The sequence below is a fragment of the Callithrix jacchus genome, chromosome 1, assembly GCF_049354715.1.
Source record: "Callithrix jacchus isolate 240 chromosome 1, calJac240_pri, whole genome shotgun sequence".
NCBI lineage: Eukaryota > Metazoa > Chordata > Mammalia > Primates > Cebidae > Callithrix > Callithrix jacchus.
Window position 1 is genome coordinate 172,314,011 of NC_133502.1, and position 18,697 is coordinate 172,332,707.

General features: G+C 38.6%; 1 protein-coding gene across 24 annotated transcripts in view; it reads right to left on the reverse strand.

Annotated features, from left to right (window-relative positions):
• Positions 1 to 18,697, reverse strand: part of DENND1A (DENN domain containing 1A) — a 553,495-nt gene that overhangs the window by 305,181 nt on the left and 229,617 nt on the right. For 2 of the 24 annotated variants that reach the window (XM_078375985.1, XM_017976038.4), the window contains exon 1: positions 1,107 to 1,211. The exons of the other annotated variants lie outside the window; for them this stretch is intronic. The gene's annotated coding sequence lies outside the window, so the exon portion shown is untranslated. Of the gene's footprint in view, positions 1 to 1,106; positions 1,212 to 18,697 lie in introns of those variants that run through there. 24 annotated transcript variants of the gene reach the window in all.

Genomic DNA, 18,697 nt, shown 5'->3' on the forward strand with positions numbered 1-18,697 from the left:
ATGCCTGTAAACCCAGCACTTTCAGAAGCCAAGATGGGTAGGTCACTTGAGCCCAGGAGTTCGAGACCAGCCTGGGAAACATGGGGAAACCCTGTCACTACATAAAATACAAAACTTAGCTGGGTGTGGTTGCTCGCACCTGCAGTCACTGTAGTCCTGTATGCCTCAGCTACTCAGGGGGCTGAGGTAGGAGGGGGGCTTGAGTCCAAGAGGTGGAGGTTCCAGTGAGACAAGATCATGCCACTGAACTCCAGCCTGGGTGACAGAGTAAGAGTCTGTACCAAAAAAGAAAAGGAAAAAGGAGAAGGAAAAGGAGAGAAGGAAGGAGGGAGGGAGGAAAAGAAGGGAGAAAAAGGAGTGAGGGAGGGAGAGAAAGGAGGGAGGGAAGGAGGAAGAGAGGGATGAAAGGAGGAAGGGGGAGGGAAGGAGGAAGAAGGAGGAAGAAGAAGGAGGAAGAGGAGGGAGGGAAAGGAGGAGGGAGGAAAAGGAGGGAGGGCGGGAAAGGAGGAAGGGAGGGAAGGAGGGAGAAAAAAAGAAAAAGAAGAAAAAACAAAGGGTATACACCACTATGCATCATATACAATCATATATGCCCCTAGAAAGGTTAGAAGAAAAGATAAATCATGGTTATTTCTAGATTATGGGATTGTAGATCATCTTTTTCTTCTGTATTCTTTTCTGTGTTTTCTACAGTTTATGTATTGAGCACGCAGTACCTTATAATTTAAGAAAAAAAGTTGCCTGTTAAGTACTCTGTTATTCATAATTAAAAATACTTCAAAGCAACCTAAATATCTAATAGAATGATTACAATATATTAAGAACTATCAAAATGATGAAATATTATATATTCATTAAAATCAGACTATAGAAAAATATTTAACATGGAAAAACATTTGTAATATATTTAGATATAAAAGCAGGCTCTATAACAGATACAAATGATTTTTTCATTTTAATTTTTGTGTTTTCCTATATTCTCAAACGTTCTACACACACATCCACACACACACTGTATTATTTTTATTAAGTCTTAATAAAACTATTCCCCTCCTTTGCTTTCTTTAAAAAACAAACAGCCACAGGTATGATTCTCCCCTTCCTACCAACATCCAAGTGGTCTTGCCGAACGGCTAGGGAGGTGGATTGGTCAGGAAGAACAGAATGAAGAAGCAACAGCCTTCCTGCTTCTGTAAGTGAGCTTAATAACTGTGATGACCTAGTTCCAAAATGGGTTCTCCGGATGAAGAGGAAGTTTGTACTCTTTAACAAACTGGTCACACCAGAGCCTCATGCTCTTCCTCCTGCGCCATGCTTATCATGGATCTCAGTTCCAGGGCAAGGGTGGTGAGCTAATAAGGTTTTCAGTGACCTTTCCTTAATGTGGGTACAGTCAGCCTCAATAAACCCTGGCAGGCTCAGAAAGAAAGAGACCCTCCCTTATCTAAGGTCACTCTTAGTTGAGAGGGAATAAAAGAGAGGTCAGAATCTATTTTTTTCCCTGTTAGATTTTAAAGCCAAATCTGCAAGACTGGATCATTCATCCAAACATTTAGCAAGCATAGATGCATGCCAGTCCTGTCCTGGACAGCTAGGATAAATAAATGAACAAGACACAGTGCTGTCTGTCCTCAAGGAACTCTTAAGTTTCTTGGGAAACAGACCTGTAAAGGATGGATCACAATGCTACGTGAGGACGCTGCAACACAGGTCAGCAAAGAGCTGTGGCAGCACTGAGGAAGAACATCTCAACTAGACTGCGGTCTTGACTAAGCAAGGAAGAGGAACTGGATGAAAGAGAGGCACACCTCCGTCTGGAGGAAACCAAAAATTACAGAGGTACAGAAACAAAGAACTGCAAATGGCTCAGGGTGGTTGGATCCCAGAGTAAGGGTAGAGCAGGGTGTTTCTTTGTGTGTGTGTGTGTTTTTTTTTTTGTTTTTTTTTTGAGGTAGGGATGGGTGGAGAGAGGATCTTCGGCAGTAGCAGAGATGAAACTAGAGCAGTCCAAAGAGCCTGGCTTGTAAGAAATTTACATGCTGGACCATGGAGTTTAACTCTTTTCCTGAAATCAAAGAAGGGTTTTCAGCAGAGGACAGGCCTGATCGGTTGTGTGTTTGTAAAAGAACGCTTTAGAAGGAGGAGAGTCTGGAACCAGATAAACCAAAAAATTTTAAACCAGTGTAGCTGGTTAAAGTCCTCAAGGAAGAATGAGGTTCCAAAAATGAGGGCCTCTGTCAGTGCTCTTTTACTTACTAAATAAAATTTTTAAAACAGATTTAACTCTGGGAGAAGAGAGCTAACCAACGAGCTCCTGTCAGGCAGAAGGTTATCTACTTCCATCAGAAGCAGTGTCCATCGTGAGACATGGCAGCAGAGGATGGGAGCTGGACCATCCAGAGCAGCAGGTGTGGTTCTCCCCTGACGAGCAGGCTCCCCTGAGAGCTGTTCCTTCAACCCTCCAAGGCTACTCTCCTCTGCAAAAGGGCCATATTTCCTGTTTACCTAACAAGGTGGTGGTATGGAACAAATGAAGCAAAATAACACAAAGTGCTTATCACAGTTCACAAAACATACCAAACACCCAAAAATAGCTTCTGTTAGGATTGTTAGGTAGAGGACTACTCTCTTAGGAGAAAGAGCGGTTCTCAACCACATTTTGAATGATTTTTAAATGTTGAGTGCCACAAACACACAGATTTTCTTTCCAATTACTTTTAGGATTGCGTCAGTCACAAAAGAGTGGGCTAGGCCAATAGGGATTTCTAAAATTAATATTTGTTCACTTAGCAAAAGATAAAGATTTCATTTCAAAGACAGAATGAAAGAAAATTTAAAAAAAGATGGAGATCATAAATGTGTCACTAGTACTTTTTCAACCATTCCTCAATGAATGACTGTTTCCGAGTTAACGCTACAAGTACTTCCTTGTGCCTTCCTGACTGAAGGAACAGCATATATTATTCTTAAACAATTAAGTAAGACATAACCCCAGAAGATTTAGCATGCTATAGTGATATAAAAGACAGCAATGCTAATAAGATTCTAAGAGCTATTGTTAAACAAACATATGGATGTTAACATTTTTACCTTTCATAAATGTCTGAACTTAACTTTTATTATGACTCTAAAATAGGGCAGCTTCAGTCAATTTAAAGACCAGTTCTGTGCTCTGAGCCATTTATGGGATGAAAATGACAATTTCTGGTACCTTAGCTCCATCAGGCATTGTTTCTATTTCTCACCTCAGCTATGTGAGATGGGTATTTTCAGCTATAATGTACAGAGGAGGAAACTGAGGCTCAGAGACATGAAGTGAATTGCTCAAGATCACCAAGCAAGTAAAGAAATAGCCAAGATTTGAAGTAAGGTCTCTCTGATTCCAAAGCTCATGATCCTTTTTCTTTTTTAAAAATCAACTTTGAATTATAGTTTATATAAAATAAAATTCACCCATTATCTGTGTACATATAAATGAATTTTGTAACTGCATATGGCTGTGTAACCATCACCCACCCACAATGAATATATACAACACGTCCAGGGCCCCCAAATGTTTGTTTGTGCCCCATCCAACTGAATCCCCCTTACCAAGTATGTATTATTACACTATACTGAGATCATCTGTTTTCCACCTGTCCTTCCCACCATCTCTTTTAAAAATTCACTTCTTAAACATTCAGTAAAAGTCACTAATTTGACAAACACCCACATTGGTGTAACAACCACAGACAAGGTATAGAACACTTCCATCACACCCCACCCAGCTTGCCTGCGTTGCCTCCTTTGTGGTGAATCTTGCCTCCCCAAGATTCAGGAGTCTCAGCCCTGACAACCGCTGATCTGTTTCCTATTCCCATAGTTCTTTTTTTTTCCAGAACATCATAGAAATGAAATAATACAGTACATAGCCTTTTGAGTCTGGCTTCTATGATGATCTTTGAAGTCACGCTGTATATTTTAGCTTTTTTCCCTGACTGCTGACCAATGAAGGGCAAGTTTTAACAGTAACATAGTTCCATGGGCATGCCCATGTATCACAACTCCGTGGTGCTAGCTGCCACTCCATGTCAAGTGAGGGGTATTATAGGAATGCCTCCAGTCCGCCTAATGTATCCAAATAGTATATCATCCACAAATTTCATTAGCTATATTATTTAATACTAACAAATTATTTGTGAAACATCTCACAAATGAGTGAAATAAACCAAGTCTGTCTATGTATGCTGGGATTGAGAACCTCCATATTATGCCAAGTTCTCTCCCTACCAAGAAATCATGCCCACCCCAGAGGTCTGGCCATAATACCATGAGTGGTGCTAAGGGTTTGCTCCTTGAACAGAAAAGGTAGAACCTCTTTGTCACCTAGCCCAACCAGGTGAGGCAAAGGCAAGTGTTCAACTCTCTCATTTTGTAGCAGAAGAAAGATGAGCTCAGAAAATATAAGGACTTACCTAGAGCCACACATCTGCAGAGCCTAAAGGACAACCCGACAAACCCAGAAGTAGATCTTTCTGTGCCCAGTGAATGGCAATCTCCCATTATTACTCTGTCCTTTCCTCTTCTGCCCTATCTCCTACCAAAAGCACATTATTACTCTTGTCTGAATGTATAGTTGTGCAGTTGCTGTGTTTAATTTCTAGGACTACCCTAAAATATCAACATCTCAATTGCATTCCGTAAGCAATTCCCAGTCTCTTACTTAACTAGGATTTGAAATTATGTCTGTTTAGCTTAAAGCAGGATGATCTTTTTGTTTGCTGCACATTTTGGTATCTACACTAATACCCACTTGGCTTAGCATTTGTAATGGTTAATACTGTCAACTTGAATGAATTGAAGGATACAAAATACTGATCCTGGGTATGTCTGTGAGGGTGTTGCCAAAAGAGATTAACATCTGAGTCAGTGGGCTGAGGAAGGCTGAGTAATGCAGATCCACCCTTAATCTGGTGGGCACAATCTAATCAGCTGCCAATGAATATAAAGCAGGCAGGAAACTGTGAAAAGGAGAGAGAGAGACTGGCCTACCCTCCCAGTTTACATATTTCTCCCCTGCTGGATGCTTTCTGCCCTTGAACATCAGACTCTAAATTCTTCAGTTTTGGGACTCTGACTGGCTCTCCTTCTCCTCAGTTTGCAGACAAATAGGTCCCTGGTGTGGGACCTAGTAATCATTTAAGTTAATACTTAATAAACTCATATATATATATATATTACTATAGAGATACACACACACACACATCTCCTATTAGTTCGTCGCTCTAGAGAACCCTAATACAGCATTCTATAGCTCATTGCTCATGAACCATTGACTGACTGTGAGGTCCTCTGCTGGGTCCTGGGGCTAACAGGTGAATCTGATACAATCTCTAGTTTCAAGAAGCTCAGTGTCTAGTGGGGAATTCAGACTTGTAAATCAACAAGTGTAATTATTAAGATTAATGCTATGAGAGAAGTATGCATAGGCAACAACTCTTTCTCATACTAGCGTCGGCACACATCTGTGGCAGACTACCAATCCCAGCCAACATGACAGAATTTCTTTCAGCTCTACCAGAGGCAATTAATAATTCTAAAATTAAATAGAAATGGTCACATTAGAAGATGCTTTATTTTATAGAAGGACAGTTGAATAAAGGTTACTGGAACACAGAATCCAATAGTGATGCCCAGAAAAGGCAACCTGATTTTTATGAACAATTTTCTTCTTCCTTTTTCTGTTAATACACACAAAGAAACCTGGCACCTTTGTCTGGGTCCGGAATGTAAAATCAGGAAATAAAATGGCAAGTCTTACAACTGTGAACTTCAATCAGCTCATTACAAACCCAAGAGACACATTTCAATGCATGTTGCTACATTCATTTACCTATTCTGCCAAGCCATTCAATTACACGATTTCAGATTTTGTATAAAAATAATACAGCCATGTTTCTTTCAAAAGCTGGTATTTGGAGAAAAGTGATTAGAACAGCATGCTATGATACGTTAATACAGTGGTTTCACTTCATGGACAATGGCAGTTTCTGAAATGCTGCCTGTACTTTAAATTACTGCACTTAGAATTCATGACTACAAGGTGTCTCAACTTTTTTCTTTGCTGCTGTACAATACACTCTACTGCCACTGTGAATGCAAACAAAACACATTATCAGAAGAGTTTTGTTAGGATTTATAATCTTAAGGAAACTCATTTCTAAAGGTGGGGAGCGGGTAGAGTAGGTTGTTCAAATCCTATGAACACTGAGAAGAATAAAGCATTACAACTGGAGAAAGAGTGAGAGAGAAAAAGCGAAAGAGAAAGTCTTAAACCAAAATTTAACATCCCTTTGGAGAGACCGCACAAAAGAGGAGACAGTGGATTCTAACCAGAAGCAGCTGTTGCTGTTCGAATTAGGAAGCATTCCTAATGAATCAGCAGTTCTCATAATAAATATACTCCCCTTTGAAATGTGAGGATTCTGCAATGAGAATTTCTTTTGATATATTTTTTACATGAACTCATTAGACAGCGAAGAGGCAGGGATAGAGCATGTTCCTTTCTAAATTACTATGGTAATCTGATCCACATCATGTCCTCTCAAGCTTAGTTAGGTCCGACATAGGAAAATAAAGAAATAAGAACCACACAACTAAAAAGGTATCTACTCACCAGTATCCTGTGTTGATCACTCAAAATAAACTTTGTAAGGTGCTATGTGTCAGCCACCACTAGTGCCAGTTAAATTTGAATAGAAATGAGAGGTATATAAACCATAAAAGGGGGCATTTCTTTTGCATTAAGAATAATCCCCAAATTCCAACATGGTGAAGATCCATTTGCAGAGTATATCTGTTCCCCAGATACCTTGCTTGCCATTTTAAGAGGAGAAAAGAAAAAAAAAATGCACACATGCATATTTATTTCATCCCAACCTAGGTTCCATACTCCACTTTCTCCCTGCATTAATAAACAACCATTTTAAACAAAGGTTTCTCTAGGCAAAAATCAGTGTGTCTTTAGTCATACAAGACAAAATTAATTTAAAAGTACATCTTCCCATATTATTCTACCCACCAGCTATCTTTCTCCATTTTTTTTTTTTTGCTCTAGAATTTTATTTATTTATTTTTATTTTTCCACAAGTTATTGGGGTACAGGTGGTATTTGGTTACAGGAGCAAATTCTTTAGAGGAGATTTGTGAGATTTTGGTGCACCCATCACCCGAGCAGTCTACACTGCACCCTATTTGCAGTCTTTTATCTCTTGCCCCATCCCATTCTTCCCCCCCAAGTCCCCAAAGTCCACTGTATCATTCTTATGCCTTTTCAACCTCATACCTTAGCTCCCAAATATCAGTGAGAACATACGATATTTGGTTTTCCATTCTTGAGTTACTTCACAGTCTTGCTCTTCCTTCCAGTGAGTTTCCAGGGTTCCTGAAGTCTCAGTGTGAAAAACCAGGAACCCCAGAAGTCAGGGAGTTACACAAGGTGTACTGGAGAGACTATTAGAGTTGCTGTGCTTTTTTTTTGTTCATCCTAACACTAATGGTACATAAGCCTTAAGTGAAAAAAAATTCTAAATATAAACACAATCTTTAGGCTGTTAAAAAACAACTTTTCACAAATTTAGACATGACCTCCTACCTCACTTAGGCCACTTTTGCTGTCAATAACAGGTAAAGACAATGCAAAAGATAGGCAGACCTGCAGATAATAGAAGTTAAGAACCAAAAAGATGGGCTGGGCGTGGTGGCTCACGCCTGTAATCCCAGCACTTTGGGAGGCCGAGGCGGGTGGATCACGAGGTCAAGAGATCGAGACCATCCTGGTAAACAAGGTGAAACCCTGTCTCTACTAAAAATACAGAAAAAAAAAATTAACTGGGCATGGTGGTGCGTGCCTGTAATCCCAGCTACTCAGGAGGCTGAGGCAGGAGAATTGCCTGAACCCAGGAGGCGGAGGTTGCAGTGAGCCAAGATCGCGCCATTGCACTCCAGCCTGGGTAACAAGAGCAAAACTCCGTCTCAAAAAAGAACCAAAAAGATGTAACTCTATCATTACTGTATCATAAGGAATAAGCAGAAATAAGTTGCTCATTAGAGGAAAGAAGCCTTAGATCATATTGGGGGTATGGAGAAGTAGAGGGCCCTGATTCTTCTACAAAATCACAGCCCAAATATGGTGGGGAAACATTCAAAGAACAAATCAAGGAGTCATGAGAAGAGATCCCTTGCTTACAGATTAAGTGTGTATTTGTTTTATATTCCAAGTAATTAGAAAACCAGAGCTCAAAAAGACTCAGAAAATTTGTCTGAAATCATTTGGTAAACTATATACATGGTTTATAGCTATATTTGAACCTAAGTCTCTCTAGCTTCAAAGCTACACCACCAGTGTAGTACTGCCCCCTTAGTGACTTTCCAAATCATCACTAGATATGATTTTGCTCACTGGCAACACTAACTTTTTAGGGCATTTTACTCGGTGACAAAGCTCTAACTTAGCACTCTTCTCTCAGATGGAAAAAGCAAGGCAGAGGAGGATTAAGTCAGTGTACAAACATTATATAATTTCATTTAAAAATGTCCTAGGGTACACACTACTAAAGTTGTTTCTCCTGTGTTTTACAACATGAGTCTAACCACCAAATAGTTAGCTCTGCAGATCCCTTAGACTCGCTCCCCAGCAGATCTGCATTCCTACAGAAATGCCCATCCTGGCCTGGTGCTAGTTGGCTCAGGCCGCGAGCAACCAAAAGAACAGCTTGGCAGTCTGTGCACTGCTTTGCCCTGCATGCTACAGTGCACACCTACATTAGCTTTGAAAATATCTCATTCAGTGAAGATGGATCGAACATATAAAGGACTGTAGAAGAAAAGAAGTTCAGATGTCTAAAATGTACACAATAATTTCTACACAAAGATATCTGCCTCAGAATTTATGGTAGCAAAAAGCTATAAAGAGCCTAACAAATGGCAGTATATTTTTCTCAGGTATTGGAATAAAAAACAATTAATTATAAATCCAAGTTTCACACATTAGAGATAGGCAAGTGACTTAACCCTTGGTTCCTCCTGCTTTTTTTTTTTTTTTTTTTAAATGGAGCCAACTAACTTAAAGAGCTGTCATAAGGAGTAAATAATACAATCCATATAACCTGCTTAGCATAGTTTCCATGTAGAAAGTAACGAAGAAATGGCAGCTATTACTATTAATTCCAACAGTAGAGAGTCATTAGGTAACATATGGAACACCTTCATGACTCAGTATCAGAAGGTCATTCAAATGTCCTTCACATAGAAAGTTGCAATGTTATAACAACATGTAAAAAGCAAATCCAGTAAAAAGGTTGATTTCAAACATGTAAATTTAAAAATTTATGTTATCTGTACATTACATATAAGACAATGTCTAAGAGAAAACATCACAATATCTATCGTTGGATGATGAAATTAAAGGTAATTATTTTTGACCACTCCCTCAAGCTCACCCTGCCCCCATCTTCCAGGTTCCCCCTTACCCTGGCTCCCTGTGCCCATCTCTGAAATAATAAAGCTAATTATTTTCTTCTTCTGTATTGGACAAAGTAATTTCATCCAAAAATCAGTTCCTTTTTTTTCCCCCTATGGATATCCAACTGCTCCATCAACATTTTTTAATAGATTACCCTTTCATTTTTTTCTTTTTTTTGGAGACAGAGTCTTGCTCTGTCACCCAGGCTGGAGTGCAGTGGCATGATCTCAGCTTACTGCAACCTATGCCTCCCCGTTCAAACAATTCTCCTGCCTCAGCCTCCCAAGTAGCTGGGATTATAGGCATGTGCCACCATACCCAGCTAAATTTTATATTTTTAGTAGAGACAGGGTTTCTCCATGTTGGCCAGGCTGGTCTCTAACTCCCAACCTCAGGTGATCCATCCACCTCAGCCTCCCAAAGTGCTGGGATTACAAATGTGAGCCACCATGCCTGTCCTACCCTTTAATTTTTTAATAGACTACCCTTTGAATTACCTTAGCACCTTTCTAAAATTTAATATCTATATGTCAGATGAGTCTCTATTCTTTTCTGGTAACCTATATGGTCTACCCTTGTGCCAATAATTGGCACAATGTCTCAATTACTGTAGCTTTACAATAAAACTTGAGATCAGGTAATATGTGTCCGCCAACTTTATTCTTCTTTTAAAAAATTATTTTATCTACATCCTTTGTTACAAAAATCTTTCTGAAAGAAAAACTTTCTGAAGGAAAAACAGGCCTGGTGGCATTGCATTGACTCTATAGATTAATTTGGGGAGAACTGACATCTGTATCAGTTTTCTAGAGAAACAGAATCAACTGTTGTGTGTATGCGTGTGTGTGTGTATAAAGAGATTTATGTTAAGAAATTGTTGAGACAAGTTTGAAATCTGTAAGACCGGCCAGTGGGCTGGAAACAGGTAACACCTGATGTTGCAGTCTTGGGTCCAAAATCTGTAGGGCTGGCCAGCAAGCTGGGAACTCAAGAAGGATTTTTACACTACAGTCTTGAAGCAGAATTCCTTCTTCTATGGAAAACTTGTTTCTGCACCAAAGTCTTTAAACTGATTGGATGAGGACCACCAACATTATGCAGGGTAATCTCCTTTACTAAAAGTTAATGACTGTAAATGTGAGATCACATCTAAAAATACCTTCACAGTACCATCTATACTAGTGTTTGACCAAATACTTGGGCCCCATAGCCTAGATAAGTTGACACAAAATTAACCAACACAACATCCTGACAACATCGAATCCTTGAATCTATCAGCCCGGTATATCTCTTTATTGAGATCTTTTTTAAAAAAACATATCTTAACAATGTTTTGTATGTTTCAGTGCACAGGTCAGGCAAATATGTTGTTCAATGTATCCCTCAGTATTTCATATTTTGATGCAATTGTAAAAGCCATTATTTTATTAATTTGAACTTAAAATTTTAATACCAATTTCCTTATTTCACACTACATTCAAAAATTTATAGAAATGGACTGAAGACCTAAATATAAAAGATAAACCTACAAAATGTCTATAGGATAATATGGGAGAAAATCTTTGTGCTCTTAGGTTATGCAGAGATTTCAGAGAACAAAAAGCATGAACTCAGAAGTAAAAATTGATAGAAGGTAGAGCAAAATAGCAGAAATGGACTCTCCAGAGATCATTCCCACACAGAAACATCAATTTAAACAGTTATCTATGCACAAAAATACCCTCACAAGAGCTAAAGAAACCAGGTAACAGATCACGGTGCCTGGTTACAGCACAATAATAAGAAAGACACATCAAAGAGGGTAGAAAGGACAATTTTGCATTACCCATGTCATCCCTTCCCCTTACCTCTGTCAGTGGAAAGAGAGAAATGAGTGTAACACTTTGCCTAGGTCCCCAATACTGGGCCTGCCACCATAAAACCCAGCATCAGGCAGACCCCTGTGGCCTATGACTCCAGGCTGATACCTGTGAACTAAACTTCTAGACCCACTCCAGCACAAGACAGAAACCTGTAGTCCCTATGACACATATTTGAGTCTGGTCTGCATCACTGCCAGCTACAGTGGCCTTAAGCTATGAATAACCCACAGCAACAGGCAGGCTCTCAGCAATCAAGGACGTCAGGTACATCCCAGTGCTGCACCAGCCTTAGTAGCCACAGGCTTAGCATGCTAACCTACCCTAGTGTGGTAGCACTGAGGTATCCATGTTAAAGTACCCTCTGACAGCCACAGCAATCAGAGAATTAGGGACCAGACCAGACCTGCCTAGAAACTCTGAACAGGCTTACTTTTGAAGAAGGTTCCAAAACAAAGCCACAAAGGTTTGCTTCTTCAATGTACAGAGGGTGATGCATGACTACAAAGATCAGGGAAACATGTTGTCACTAAACAGACAAAATAAGGTACTAGTGACTGACCCTAAAGAGATGAAGATATATGTAATGCCTGACAGATAATCCAAAATAGCTAAAGATGCTCAATAAACTTCAAGAAGATAAACAATTCAATGAAATGAGAAAAATGGTAAGTGACCAGAATTAGAAATTTAACAGAGCCTAAAATAATTTTTAAAGACATTTTTGAGGAGTTGAAAAATACATAAAACAAAATTAAAATGCAATAGAGAACACCAACAGCAGACCTGATTAAGCAGAAGAAAAAAAATCTGTGAAGTCTAAGACAAGTTATTTGCAAATATACAATCAGAGGAGAAAAAAGAAAAATGGAATAAAGAAAGCTTATGGGATTTACGGAATGGTATCAAAAGAGCAAATGTATGAGTTGCAGGTATTCAAAAAGGAGTACAGAAAGATAAAGAAGTAGGAAAGCTTATTTAGATAAACAGCAGAAAACATTCCAAATCTACAGAAAGATACAAATAACCAGGTACAGAAAGGACAAAAAGTTCCAATCAGATTAGATTCAAATAGGACTATCCCAAGATATAATCTAATTGAACTGTCAAAGATCAAAGACAAAAAGAAAATTTTGAAAGCAGCAAGACAAAAGAAGCAAATAACACATAAGGGAGTTCTGACACCCAGCAGCAAACTTCTGAGCAGAAACATTATAAGCCAGGAAGGACAGGGATAATACATTAATAGTGCTGGAGGAAAAACACTGCCAACCAAGAGTACTGTACCAAGCAAACCTGTCCTTCAAAAATGAATGAGAAATAAAGACTTTTCCAGACAAACAAAAGCTAAGGAAGTTCACTATCACCTGACCTGTCTTACAAGCAGTGCCAAAGGGAGTCCCTTAAGCTGAAAGAAAAGGATGTTAATCAATAACATAAAACACCTGAAAGTATAAAACTCACCAGTAAAAGTACGAATACAGTCAAATTTAAAATGCTTTAATACTGTAATGGTGGTATGTAAGTCCTTTATTTATAGCTTAAGTATGAAGATTTAAAAAACTATTTAAAAAAATAACTACAATAATTTTTTTTTCTTTTGAGACAGAGTCTTGCCCTGTAGCCTATGGAATGTAGTGGCGTGATCTCAGCTCACTGCAACCTCTGCTTCCTGGGTTCAAGCGAATCTCCTGACTAAGCCTCCCAAGTAACTGGGACCACAGGCATGCACCACCACACATGGCTAATTTTTTTTTTTTTTTGTATTTTTTTGTATTGTTAGTAGAGATGAGGTTCACTAATGTTGCCCAGGTTAGTCTCGAACTCCTGGACTCAACTGACCCACCCACCTAGGATTACAGGTGTGAGCCACCACACCCAGCCTAAAAAATAACTACGATAATTTGTTATGGGATATATATTATAAAAAGATGTAAATTATAACATCAAATTTCAAAATGTCGGGGGAGGAGATGGAGTTAAAGTACAGAGTTTTTGGTCTCCATGTGATTAAAGTTAAGGTGTTATCAACTGAAAATAACCTGTTGTAGTTATGTTTTTTATATGCTTCATAGTAACTACAAAGCAAAAAACTATAATAGATACACTGAAAATAAAATGCAAAGAATCAAAACCTATTACTATAGAAAATCACTCAAAACCACAAAGGAAGACAGAGAGAAAGAAAGGACCTATAAAACAATTAAAATGGTAGTAATAAGTCCTTGCCAAAAAGAACAAGCTACTCATATGTTAATAACATGAATCTCAAAAACGTATGCTGAGCAAAAGAAGCTAAACACAAGGGAGTACATACTGTACTCCAGACATTATTCATAAGATGATCTAAACAGACAAAAAGAAGACACAATTGAAAAAAGAAAATAAGCAACAGGAAAGAGTGAAAAAGCCTAATGTATTCTAATCAAATTTCCAGAAGGATATAATAAGAAAAAGAAGCATCAAAAGTCAAAGAAATAATGGTTGAGAATGTTCCAGAATTGCTGAAATCCCATGCCAGATGAAGTTTTTTAAAAAAAAAAAAAAAAAACCACATCAGAGACAAAGCATTGTGAAGACAGCAAAAGCAAATACATGAATTAGTTTAAGAGCAGCAATTAGACGTACCCATTTGAGGCAAGTAAGTAAAACAAATAAGAGCAAAAAAGAATCTCCTTAATATAAGAAAGAATACCTATTTAAGACTCACTGGAAAAACACTAATACACTTTCTTTTTTTTTTAGATGAAGTCTCACTTTTGTCACTCAGGCTAGAGTGCAATGGCACAGAACAATCTCAGCTCACTGTGACATCTGCCTCCTGGATTCAACCGATTCTCCTGTCTCGGCCTCCTGAGTAGCTGGGAGCACAGGCGCACACCAACACGCCCGGCTAATTTTTGTATTTTTAGGAGAGACAGGGCTTCACCACGTTGGCCAGGCGGGTCTTGAACTCCTGACCTCAAGTGATCGCCCACCTCGGCCTCCCAAAGTGCTGGGATTACAGGCATGGGCTGCCACGCCTGGCCTATACTTTCTTTAAAATGAAGAATGATAAAAGTATATTCATCATCTCTACTTTTATTCAACATTGTACTGAAGATACCAGGCAGCACAGCTGGACAAGAAAAGGAAATAAAGAATATAAAGAATAGGAAAGAGGAAAAAAGGTAAGTGGTTATTTATAAATTATATAATTTTGTATCTGAAATCCAAAAGGATATATAATAAACTACTGGAATTAAGTAGCTGGGCAAAAGATCAATATTCAGAAATCAACCGAGTTTCCAAACAACCCAAGAACAGAAAAATGTAATTAAAAATATATGCCATTTATAGAACCCACAAAACATAAGTCCTTAGGGAAAAAATGAAGCAAAGATATGTAGGACCATTATGGAAGACATTTTAAAGTTTTTAAAAGATATTAAAATCTAAATAAACTGACACCACGTTCAAGAATTGGGTAGGAAAACTCATTAACATAAAGGTATCAATTGACTCCAGACTTATCTGTATTCAGTGAAAATTTCAACCTGGTTTTTATGAGACTTATAATATTACTGAGTCTAAAATTTACACGGAAAGTGATAGTACCAGGAAAAGCAGAACATTCTTGAAGAAAAGAAGTAGAGAACTAGATAGATATTAAGACTGTAGTAATTGACACAGCAAGAATGGTATGTACCATCCTTGGGAAAAATGAGAAAATAGTGCCATTCAAATCCTGTTTTTTGTTCTGGGATCAGATGAGAAATGCAGTATGAGAAAACCTGCATGTAGGAGGCTAAGATTAGAAACAGGGAAACCAGTTCTACCAATGCAGCAAGAAGTGGTGTTAGCTTGGACCAGGGTAGTAGCGGTGGAGGCGGAGCTACATCATCAGATACCAGATATTTTTCAGTATAAGATAAAGCTGAATTTGTGGATGGCTTGGATATAGAGTGTGTGGACAAAAGAGAGAAGAGTCAAGAACAACTCCAAGGTTTTTGGCATTATCAAAAGGAAAAATGATACTGCCCTTAACTGAGATGGGGAAGACTAATAATAGATTTGAGGAGAAAAATCTGAAGCTGAAATTTGGATGTGTTATATAAAAATGCCTATCAGGTAGCCAAGAGAACATGTAGGCAGCTGGAGTTCAAGGGAAAAAGTCTAGGTTTGAGATTAATATTTAACTCTGGGAGTTGTCATAAGGTATTAATAGACATGGTGTGACACTGGGTGCAATCAAGGGAGTAAATATATTTAAAGAAAAGAAGCCCCAGGATTGAGCCCTGGAACGAAGCACCGTTTAACACTTTGGGGAGGTATGGAATAATCAGCAAAGGAGACAGAAAGAAAAGCCAAGGAAGCAGCAGGAAAATAGGGTTCCCTGGAGGTCATACAAGGAAAATGTATCAAAGAGAAGGCAGTGATTGTGTCAAACAAATCAAGAAAGAGGAGAACTGAGAATTAATCAAATTTGTGGTCACTGATAACCATGACAAGAGCAGATTGAGAGTAGTTCAAGAGAATGTTTTCCTACTCCTACCCACTAAGATAGGAGAAACAGCTACATGCTTTCACACGAGGGAAGATCCAATAGAGAGGGGAAAATAATTCACAATGGGAAGAGGAGAACTGATGGAATCATGTCTTGAGTAGATGAAAGGGGATGGAATCTAGTGTGTGGATGTGTGGTTGTGCTCTTGCTAGTGTCCATGATAACAGAGGAGAAGGCAGCATATATAGGTAAACTTGCAGGTTGGTGAGATGTGGTGATAGCAGATTGCAGAATTTCTTTTCTAAGGCTTCATAATAGCAGTGTTAGAGCAAAAAAAAAAAAAAGTAAAAGAAAAAATTGGAAACAACCCATGTGGTCCACCAACAGGAGCAGTTTTAATGTTACTGGTCATATTCTTAGGTTGGGCAATAGACTCTCAGGTGTTTATCATTACCTTAAATATATGCTATATAATTAGATGCATATGAAAAAATATACATAATTATGTATTAAGAGTTCTGTTTTGGATAGAGGACTAGAACTGAAAGGTGGTCAAAGGAAACCTACATTATACCTATATTAATTATTTATGTTATTTTAATTATTTACAAGGAAAATATTGATGCATTGCTTGCACAATATTTTTGGAAGCCTAAATTCTCTGGGTAGATGGAATTTTGGGCCATTTTCTTCCATTTTTTAGCATGTTGCACATTTACTTGAGAGTCTAAGTATATTCACGACCAGAAATATAAAATAAATTTTAAGTAACCACATATAAAATATTATAAGTATATAAAAAAATAAAAGAATATGTCATCATTGTTGCATGCAGATGGTAGGGTTATGTGGGGTTTTTTTTTCTTCTATTTTCTTATAGCACCTTCAGTTTGGCAGGGGAGTAGGATGAGCAATGAGCATGTATTGATTACATAATTGGGAATTTTTAAAAACAAAAAAAAACTACCAGAGCCTTCTGTTTTCCACCTCTTTTAGCATTCTGAGTACCTAAGACTTGAATTTTGTTTTTAACTGAATTCTAACCTCTTAATAAAACATCACTTGATTTCTTCAGGAAGGGTGTTAGCTTTGACTTTACTGTTACGTATGATATACTAAATAGATGACCATGTGTTAACATACTTGAATTTCATTTACAGTATTGGGATAAATCCCCCTGCCTCAGCCCCTTTTGGCTATCAGTAGGCTGTCTACCATTCCCCTAGAATCGACCTTGAGCCAGCTGGTCAGCATATCAAGAGCTGTCACTCTACAACCCAGCAGGACTAAAAGTGGTCAAGTCCATTCTATGTCTAAAAAGTGAAGATGCCAGCATTTCTGCAACACTATCAGGAAGAAGGCCTAAATGGAGCAGACAGATCCCCTGCCAGCTTAGAAGACCCTCTAACTAAGTCCTCCTCTGTTCCCAGGACTTCTCTTTCCCAATCCTACTCCCAGCCCATGCCCCTCTATGAGCATCAGTGCTCCAGTTTCCAGGTGAGAAGGTATGTTCTTTGTTGTGCCTTTTGGATAGAATTCCCCTAAAGATCAAGCACTGATTCTTACACTGGGATCAACTCTGCTCTAACACATTCTCTTGCCTCACTTTCCCCATACTAAATTCCTCTATGCGTGGCTTGGCACTCATTCTGCTTTGCCACAGACTGAACTTGACCCCAGAGAACGAATGTCAGAGGCCTCTTGCCCTCCGCCCCTGATTTCTTACTTCCCCATATCCCTGTAAGTGTTCTGTAGATCCTGCCTTCCTCTAACATCCTAGCTTGATTCTGCCTTGCTATATGGCCTGCTGCTCAGTGATGGCCCACCCATACGCCCTAACCTCTGCAGGGGCCAACTCCAGCAGATATAATGCACCTGCATTATAAATTACACGCTGACAGTCCCTACTGAAATTTCTCCTAAAACTAGCCACACTCATGAAAGCTGGAAAATATATGGCAGTTTCTATTTGGAATGTCTAAGAAACTTGAAAAAACAAAATTTCTTCAAAACAAAATGATCCAAAATTCACTTGAATGATGGGAAGAGGGATACTGGAAAGGAAAAATTGTTTGTTCGGCAACCACTATGTGCCATATATTTACCTACCCTACTCACAACTCAATGAATTAAGAATTATCACTAGAGATAAAGAATCCAACACTCAGTGAGCTTTTTGTTTGTTTATTTTTTGGTTTTTTTTTGAGACAGAGTCTTGCTCTGTCACCCAGGCTGGAGTGTAGTGGCGCAATACTGGCTCACTGCAATCTCTTGTCTCCTGGGTTCAAGCGATTCTCCTGCCTCATCCTCCTGAGTAGCTGTGACCACAGGCGCAATGCCACCAAGCCCAGTTAATTTTTGTATTTTTAGTAGAGATGGGGTTTCACCATGTTGGCCAGGATGGTCTTGATCTCTTGACCTTGTGATCTGCCTGCCTTGGCCTCCCAAAGTGCTAGGATTACAGGAGTGAGCCACCGTGCCTGGCCTCAGAGTTTAATAACTTTCTCACAATAGCCAAGTGGTAGCAAGAGGTAGAACTAGCATTTAAACCAGGTCTTTCTGCTTTCAAAGTTAATACTCTTTTCATCACATCATGACGACATCCAAATTTCCAACATACCTAAGAACTATAAAAGCATTTCCAAATTATTTACCTAGCTCTAAATAATCCTTGGATTCATACCAATGTTTTTTACTATTTTAAAAAGTGTGTACACCTAAAGCTATAAAATCTAAGAAAAGGTAATAATAGAGTATTGTGATCTAAGGGCTTTTATTTTTTGTTTGTGTGTCCCATTTTGTCTTTTTATACCATAAAACAAATTTTGTGCAAAGGCACCAAGTAGTAAG